The sequence below is a fragment of the Tachyglossus aculeatus genome, chromosome 3, assembly GCF_015852505.1.
Source record: "Tachyglossus aculeatus isolate mTacAcu1 chromosome 3, mTacAcu1.pri, whole genome shotgun sequence".
Classification (NCBI taxonomy): domain Eukaryota; kingdom Metazoa; phylum Chordata; class Mammalia; order Monotremata; family Tachyglossidae; genus Tachyglossus; species Tachyglossus aculeatus.
The window spans coordinates 39,172,664-39,181,941 of record NC_052068.1 but is presented as its reverse complement, the minus strand read 5'-3'; the positions used below and the strand labels follow the sequence as shown (position 1 = coordinate 39,181,941).

General features: G+C 44.8%; 1 non-coding gene across 1 annotated transcript; it reads left to right on the top strand.

Annotated features, from left to right (window-relative positions):
* Nucleotides 1–807: 807 nt before the first annotated feature.
* Nucleotides 808–945, top strand: LOC119925998. Its single transcript, XR_005449917.1, has one exon. It is a non-coding gene; the product is annotated as a small nucleolar RNA SNORA7 (small nucleolar RNA).
* Nucleotides 946–9,278: the final 8,333 nt, after the last annotated feature.

Here is a 9,278-nt window from a genome sequence, read left to right as displayed (position 1 = left end):
TGAGAAGCAAAGTAACTAGTTTCACATGGAGGAAAATGATCAGAAGTTTCTGATTCCATTGAAGAAAGAGCCAGAGGAACTCATAATTGGGATTATTTGTTAAGTGCTTCCAATGTACCACCCTGGGGTACATTGCAGTGGATGCAAATCAGACACAGTCCAAGTCCCACATGGGGCTCACAACCTAAGGAGGTGGAAGAATAGGCATTTAATTATCATTTTCAGAGGGGAAGACTGAGGCACAGAGAACTTAAGTGACTTGCTCAAGGTCACACAGCAAGCAAGTGGCAGGTCCAGGATTAGAAACCAGGCCATCTGATTCCTAGGCCCATGCCCTTTCCACTAAATCAAACTGGTTCTTTAAGTGTGATTCAAACGTTAGCATAAGGGATGCAGGTTAGGCCACAAGGTAGTATCTGCTGACAGTGAAGATTATTAAACACTGGAGTGTGGCCTAGTGGAAATATCATGGGTCTGGGAATCAAGAAACCTGGGTTCTACATCTAGCTCTGTTACCGGCCCACTGTGTGACCTTGGAAAAGTCACTTAAGCTCTCTGTGCCTCATTTCCTTCAAATGGGGAAAAGATCCCTGCTGTCTCTCTTTCTTAGATTTGTGACCCTCCTGTGGGACAGGGCTGTGTCTGATCTGATTTTCTTTGCCCCCAATCAATGGCTTGTATCAACTGCTTACTGCATGCACACTAAGCCCTTGGGAGAGTACAAGAAATAGACATGATTCCTGCCCTCATGGAGCTTGCAATCCAGCGGGATAAACGCCACAATTATTGCAGTGGTAAGGGTGGAAGTCCCTCTCAGGGTCGCACCTGGAGAGTTTCCAGTCCTCTACCAGTCTCGACTACAGGAGGGAGAGTCAAGCAGAGGCCTACCCATTCCATTCCTAACTTGGCCAGTGGCTAGTGGGTGGAAGGCAATCTGCTACAAGTCAAAACTCACCTGTGTTGGGCCTCAGCAGCTGGGGGAGAGTCCAGGGCAGAAACTCTTTTACTGTGCAGAAGGAGGCAATGGTAAACCACTTCTGTATATTTACCAAGAAAACTCTATGGATCCACTACCAGAACGATTGCAGATGGAAGTGGGGCGTTCTGGGAGAGATGTGTCCGTGCCGTCGTTATGGGTCGGACACGACTCAACAGCATAAGGCAACAACAGGAGTGAAAGACTGGGGAAATCTCTACCTTCGAGGGCTTCTAAGGTAGGAGAGATCCTCCTTTTTCTGGGCTGTTTTTTTTTTTTATTTCTATCTCTCTCCTACATTTCCACCCATTCTTTTCCCCTCAGTTAGACATTCTCCTTTCTATTCACAGTGCAAGCAGACCGCCTTAATGGGACACCTGCAGTTAAAGGTTGGCCTCACTCTACTAGAATAAGTAAAAGTTTGGGTTAAAGACAGTCAATCAGTGGTTACCACGGAGGCCTAGGTTTGGTTTTGTTTAGTCAGGTCCTTCCCATGTGATTGGGGGCAGGTCCCTTGACCTCCCAAGGACTTCCGGGCTTTGGACTCTATTTTCCTTTCCTTTGGGAAGGGCTAGCGTTTACATCACTCTTTTTGTCACAATAAAGAAATACGCTTCCAAGAATTGCTTTGGGGGAATCTATGGCTTCCCTTTTATCTTTGCCCTCTTCGGGAAAGGTACACTGACCCAAGGCCCAATTTTAGATGTTTTCTTGATCTCTTCTCTCTCGCCATCGACTCTTTGCTCACTCCCTCCCCCTTTCATGTCTGAAAGATGACCAGTCTCACCAGATTCAAAGGCCACCTACAATCAGGAAGCCTTCCCTGGCAAACCTCAGTTTCCTCATCTGTAAAATGGGGATTGAATAGCTATTCTCCCTCCTAGTTAAACTGTGAGCCCATGAGTGGCAGGGGCCGTGTATCTACCCCGATGCATTGTATAGTGCTTGGCACATAGCAAGCTCTTAACAAATATTCCAGTTATTATTACTATTATTATTGTTAGCTGGAATTTTGTCAAAATGCATTTCTGAAATATGATTTGTACCCTTTATTCCGCCCACCTCGGCTCCATAACGCTTACGTACATATCCATAATTTATTTTAGTGTCTGTCTCCCCATCTAGACAGTGAGCTCCTGTTTTATGTTCTCTCCCAAGGACTTAGTACAGTGCTCTGTACACAGTATGCGTTCAGTAAATAAAATTGATTGACTGGTTGATATGCTTGGAATATTTCACTGTTCTAATAATAATAATTATGGTATGTGTTAAACATTTACTATGTGCCAGGCACTGTACTAGGCTCTGAAGTGAATACAAGATAATTGGGTTGGATATAGTCCCTTGTCCTGAATAGGGCTCACAGTCTTAATCTCCATTTTACAGATGAGGTAACTGAGGCCCAGAGAAGTGAAGTGACTTTCCCAGGGCCACACAGTAGACAAGTGGCAGGGGCCCAGTGGCGGGGCCCATGACCTGATTCCCAGGCCCTTGCTCTGTCCATTGCAACATGCTGCTTCCTACATGCTGGGGAGAGAACAAAACATTTACCCCACCCTTTGGGTTACTGGGATGGCTAAGAATGCAAACCTGTCCCCAGGGAGGGTAAAGGAGAAACAAATGAGTTTTATTTGATTTCCATCTGGACCCAAATTACGCACAGATCAGTTGAGACCCAGGGAAAGTGTAGACTTTGCTGGGCTGCATCATTCAATAATGTCCCTCGGTTTTAAAGCTTATGCTAAATGCTAGCACAGCTCTGCTAATCCCATAATTGTCAGGTGCCATCCTGTCATCTTCCCTCTTGCCCTGAAACCATTCCCTTCCCTTCAGTCTTTACCTTTGGCCTCCTCTCGTTCTCATTGAGAGCTTTCCTAGCAGAGGAGAAGCACTTTCATAACTGTGGCATTTGTTAAATGCTTACTCTGTGTCAAGCGCTGTGCTAACCTCTGGGGTGGATACAAAGATAATCAGGTTCCACATGGGGCTGACGGTCTAAGTAGGAGGGAGACAGGTATTGAATCCCCATTTTACTGATGAAGGAATTGAAGCACAGGGATGTTAAGTGACTTGCCCAAGGCCAAACATCAGACAACTGTTGAAACTGGGATTAGAGCCCAGATCCTCCAACTCCCAGGCCCATTGCTTGCTGCTTCTCCAATTTTTTGAGATCGATTCTGGGATCTCAGGGGTTTATCTCAGGCAACGTTTATCTCAGGCAAGGCCCACACTGAACTCATTCCAAACCATCCAGAGTGTGGAGCTTAGAAGAGATTGTGCATTAACGATCTTCTCCCTCACTTTGAGGGCCCATAGATCTACCGTGGTTCATGATGGTCCTTAAAGTGGTGTGAAATGTGGAGGAGGGACTTCTGGGATTGAAGAGCTGCGCGGTGCAGGTGTTTTGTCAGCCCAAAGAAAATCTTTCCCATGGCATCAATCTAGGGTATTTATTGAGCGCTTTCTTTATGCAGAGCACTGAACTAAGCACTTCGGAGAGGACGATATAACAGAGTTGGTGGACACGTTCCCAGCCTGCTAGGATGCAGCGTGGCCTCGTGGAAAGAGTACAGGCCTGGGACTTAGAGACTCTAGGTTGCAATCTTAGCTCCACAACTTGCCTCCTGTGTGACCTCGGACAAATCACTTAACTTCTCTGTGCATCAGTTACCTCATCTGTAAAATGGGGACTAAGACTGGAAGCCCCACCTGGGACATGGACTTTTTCCAACATGATTAGCTTGCATTTACCCTACTGTTTAGTACAAGTGCCTGGCTAATAGTAACTACTTAACAAATTCCAACTGAAAAAGGCAAAAAAGGAGTAGAGTCAACAACCATAAACGTATCATGTCTACCAGAAAACCCTTATTATATATTTTTTATTTTCCTGAAAAATCTTTTCAACCCATCTGGCTTCCTCAAAAGACTTTTTCCCTCAATCCCATAGTTTAGAAACGCAACTTTTCTGTTTCAATCTCACTGTGAAGCCGGCAAGATTTCACAATAGTAGACATTGATTTATCAGTTGGATTATGTGCCTGGATGATAAATGGTTTCACCAAATCCATCATTTTTGTCTTCCAGGTTTTGATTCATGCTGTACCCAGGGCTATAGAGCAAAGAAAAGCAGAATGGTCTAATGAATTGAGCAAGAGCCTGGAAGTCAGAGGACCTGGGTTCTAATCCTGACTTCTCCATTTGCTTGCTGTGCAGTCAAGTCACTTAACCTCTCCATTCCTCAATTCCCTCATCTACAGAATGGGGGTTCAGTGCCTGTCTCCCTCTTGCTTAGGCTGTGAACACCACATGGGACCTGATTATCTTGTATAATAATGACGATGGCATTTATTTAGCACTTACTACGTGAAAAGCACTGTTCTAAGCGCCGTACCACACTTAGCTCCGTGGCACATAGTGAGCCCACTGTTCGGTAGGGACTGTCTCTATATGTTGCCGACTTGTACTTCCCAAGTGCTTAGTACAGTGCTCTGCACACAGTAAGCGCTCAATAAATATGACTGATGATAATTAAATACCACAATTATTATCACCCTGGCTCTTGCCCGCTTGCCTGCTGTATGATCATGGGTAAGTCACTTCACTTCTCTATGCCTCAGTTCCCTCCCCTATAAAATGGGAATTCAATACCTGATCTTTTTGCTACTTAGCCAGTGAGCCCCATGTGGGAAAAGGACCATTCCCAAACTGATTATCTTGTGTCTATCCCAGTGCTTAGAACACTGCTTGATTACCTTGTCTCTACCCCAGCGCTTAGAACAGTGCTGGGCACACAGTGAGCTCTCAGTGAATACGATTGAACGATTGAATGATGATGATGATGGTATTTGTACTCTTCTCCAGTGTTCCACTGCAAGGCTGCGGGCTTCCAAGGGCCCCCGTGGCGGCATTTGATGCCGGAAAACTGTGTTCAGCAGGCCACAGGGTGTCGGTCCTTGATTCGTGGCCAGCCCCCCATGTGCTGTCCAAGCCCAGACTCTGGATATCATTCATGGGCACTCTGTCACCCTAAAGAAGGGGGTGGTGTCCTGCCACAGACACAGTACTGTTCTGCAAAAGGAGCCTGTCCCAAGGACTTAACCACGGCAGTGTGGTCAGTAAACACCCAAAGAATCACAGCTCCCAGACACAGTGGGCTTACTGTCTCTACCCAGGCGAGTCAGAGAAGGAGCAGAACACTGGAAGTCTATTTTGGGCTTAGACCTCATCGGAATCATACGCTGAACAGGTACAGTGTTTGGCAGCCTGGAGAACTGCCACAGACAGAACCCAAGCTGTACTGGAACCAGAATAATTAGTGCTCATAATAACGAGACTTTTAGAAATGATCACTTTGCCAGGCAGAAAACCTAACTGGGAAACCCAGGACAGAATGTGACTTTGGGGCCCCAGTGATCCAGAATGAAAACGGTGTTATACGGTAGGAGCAGCTGTGTCAGGAAAGTTTTCAGTACAACCTCATCAGATTTGATTGTTTCTTGTCCTAGAAGCTCAATTACCTTCAGGGAGTTCTCAGAGAGGCTAAAATAATTACATATTTGTACTTTTTCCCAATCCACCTCCCTTGATTTCACTGGTAGTGTGTCTCCCCAACCCGAAAAACCTTTTCTTTTTATCTAAGCTGAAATGCTAAGAAGATTTTAAAGCTGAATGCACAGGTAATCTTATCACTCTCAAATTCTGTGTGGAGATAAGGATTTTCAAGCAGGTGTTTGCTCATTATTCAGTTTTGTTTTTCAGAACGGCGGACAGGTTCGTTCAGTTAAAAGGTACACACACAACACATTTAGAAGTGGATCGTGTACGTATGAGGGACAGGAAGAGAAGGTGTGGGAGATAGGGTTGGGAGGGAGTGTGTTTATTTGAGAGAAAGGGAGGGAAGAAAGGAGGAAGTGTGGGAGGAGGAGGTAGAGTGTGTGAGAAAGTGCACGTAGGAATGTACATTTGAGTCTGTAAAAGGGTTGGTGTGTGATCAAGTGGAAAACCTGTGAGCCAGCAAGCGAATGGGCCTTGCTACAAAAACTACTTTTCAATCCATCAGTGGTATTTATTGAGTGCTTACTCTGTGCAGAACACAACCTTGGGACTGTGAACCCAATGAGGGATGGGGACTGGATCCAATCTAATTAACTTGTACCTACCCCAGTGCCTAGAATAGAGTTTGACACATATTAAGTGCTTAACGCCATAAAACCCCCCCCCCACCACCAACAAAAAACACAGAGTTGGTAGGCACGTTCTGAAATCCCAGAATGACATTTATTAAACACTTACTTAGTGCCAAGCCCTGTGCAAAGGACTGGGAGAGGTACAAGCTAATCAGATGAGAACACAGCCCCCCACCCAGATGGGGCTCCTAAATCTATGAGGAGGCAGTTCTACTCATCAATTTTCTGACATCTTGATAAGGTCAGATGTCTGATACGTTGGTTTGGCATTGCAAGCAAGCCAGGAGAGAGATAAAAACTCCCTCGATTCCCTCTTTGTGGGAGTTGAAAGGAGAAAGAAGAAAAAATCCTCAGGGCTTTCTTGGAGAGGGTAATATGTTGAATGAGCACTCCAAGGAGGTCAGTGAGACAGAATCAGCCCCCAGCTGCTCTACTGATGAAGCACTGCCCTTGGGCCCGACATGCGATGTGACTTCATTCAATCAATTAATCAATCGCATTTATTGAGCGCTTACTGTGTGCAGAGCACTGTACTAAGCGCTTGGGAGGTACAAGTTGGCAACATATATTGCAACTTCATTGCATTCCTCTGTGACTTGCTTTTTAATGGTATTTGTTAAGCACTTACCATGTGCTGGGCACTGTACTACGCACTGTGGTAGATACTCTGCCTTGTTCTCGCCTGTCCCGCCATTGACCCCTGGCCCTGTCCTGCCTCTGGCCTGGAATGCCCTCTCTCCCCAAATCTGCCAAACAACCACACTTCCCCCATTTCAAGGCCCTGCTGAAGGCTCACCTCCTCCAGGAGACCTTCCCAGACTAAGCTCCCTTTTCCTCAGCTCTCCCTCTCCTCCCCATCACCCCAACTCTCTCCCTTTGCTCTACCCTCCCTCTCCGCCCCACAGCACTTATGTACATATCTATAATTCTATTTATATTAATGCCTGTTACTTGTTCTGATGTATATACATCTCTAATTCTATTTATTTATATGGATGCTATTGATTTCTGTTTACTTGTTTTGATGTCTGTCTCCCCACTTCTAGACTGTGAGCCCGTTGTGGGCAGGGATTGTCTCTGTTGCTGAACTGTACTTTTCAAGCGCTTAGTACAGTGCTTGCAGTAAGTGCTCAATAAATACAATTGAATGAATGAATGAATACAAGCTAGTCAGGTTGGACACAGTCCATGTCCCCACGTGAGGCTCACAGTCTTAATCCCCATTATACAGATGAGGTAACTGAGGCACAGAGAAGTGAAGTCGTTTGGCCATTGGAACCCAGATCCTCTGACTCCCCAGCCTGTGTTCTTTCCACTAGGACAGGCTGCTTTTAAATAATAAATAATAATAATGATGGCATTTGTTAAGCGCTTCCTATGTGCAGAGCACTGTTCTAAGCGCTGCTTTTCCTTAATCAGCTAGCAGCTGTGGCCTGGCCTGGGATTAAGGAGAGCTCAATGCAGAAGGGGCCTCCAACTGCCAATTTCCGCAGCTCCTGCATGAGTTTAAAGAGCACCGTGGCAAGATCTGTAAAAGAAAGAGAGGTAAACCAGGTACAATCTTTCCTGGGCAGCTCCTCGTTAGTACAGCAGTAAGTATCCCCACCTGTCACACGGGAGACCAGGGTTCGATTCCCCGACGGGGAGAGACATTTAGAGAAGCAGCGTGGCTCAGTGGAAAGAGCCCGGGCTTTGGAGTCAGAGGTCACGGGTTCAAATTCCAACTCCCCCAATTGTCAGCTGTGTGACTCTGGACAAGACACTTGACTTCTCTGTGCCTCAGTTACCTCATCTGGAAAATGGGGATGAAGGCTGTGAGCCCCCGGGGGACAACCTGATTACCCTGTAGTCTCCCCAGCACTTAGAACAGCATAAGCACTTAATAAATGCCATCATTATTATTATTAGAATACACAGAGACTCCCCCTGCCAGGGTACAACTTGCTACCCTCCAAGTTTTGCAGTTGATTCAGGTATAATCATAATAACAATAATGACAATAACAGTAGTAATAATAATAATAATGACCATGTCCAAACTAATTAGCCTGTATCAACCCAGCAGAGAAGCAGTGTGAAAGTCAGAAGGACCTGGGTTCTAATGCTGGCTCTGTCACTTGTCTCCTGTGGTACTTTGGGCAAGCCACTTCTTCTCTGTGCCTCAGTTCTCTCATCTGTAAAATGGAGATTAAGACTGTGAGCCCCACGTCAGACACTGACTGTGTCCAACCTGATTAACTGGTATCTGATTAACCTGTATCTACCCCAAAGCTTAGTATAGTGCCTGGCACATAGTAAATGCTTACCAGGTACCATCAGTGATAATAAAAATTATAATAACAATGGCATTTATTAAATGCATGCTATGTGCCAACTACCCTAGTAAGGGCTGGGGTGTGTTCAATAAGATAGTCATGTTGAACACAGTCTCTGTGCCATATTCATTCATTCAATAGTATTTATTCAATCATATTTATTGAGCACTTACTGTGTGCTGAACACTGGACTAAGTGCTTGGAAAGTACAATTCAGTAACAAAGAGAGAGAATCCCTGCCCACAACAGGTTCACAGTCTAGAGGAGGGGAGACAGACATCAAAACAAGGAAACAGGCATCAATAGCATCAATATAAATAAATAGAATTATATATATATATATATATATATATATATATATATATACACATTGGAACAAGTAAAACAGGCATTAATATAAATCAATCAATCAATTGTATTTATTGAGTGCTTACTGTGTGCAGAGCACTGTACTAAGCACTTGGGAAGTACAAGTTGGAATTAGATAAAATTCCAGAAATTCCAATATTCTAAAATAAAATTAGATAAAATAATAAAATAAAATTAAATAGAATTAGATATAATAATAATAATGATGATGATGGTATTTGTTAAGTGCTTACTATGTGCAAAGCACTGTTCTAAGCACTGAGGGGGATACAAGGTGATCAGGTTGTCCCACGGGGGGCTCACAGTCTTAATTCCCATTTTACAGATGAGGGAACTGAGACTCAGAGAAGTGAAGTGACTTACCCAAGGTCACACAGCAGACATATGGCGGAGCCGGAATTAGAACCCATGACCTCTGACTCCAAAGCCC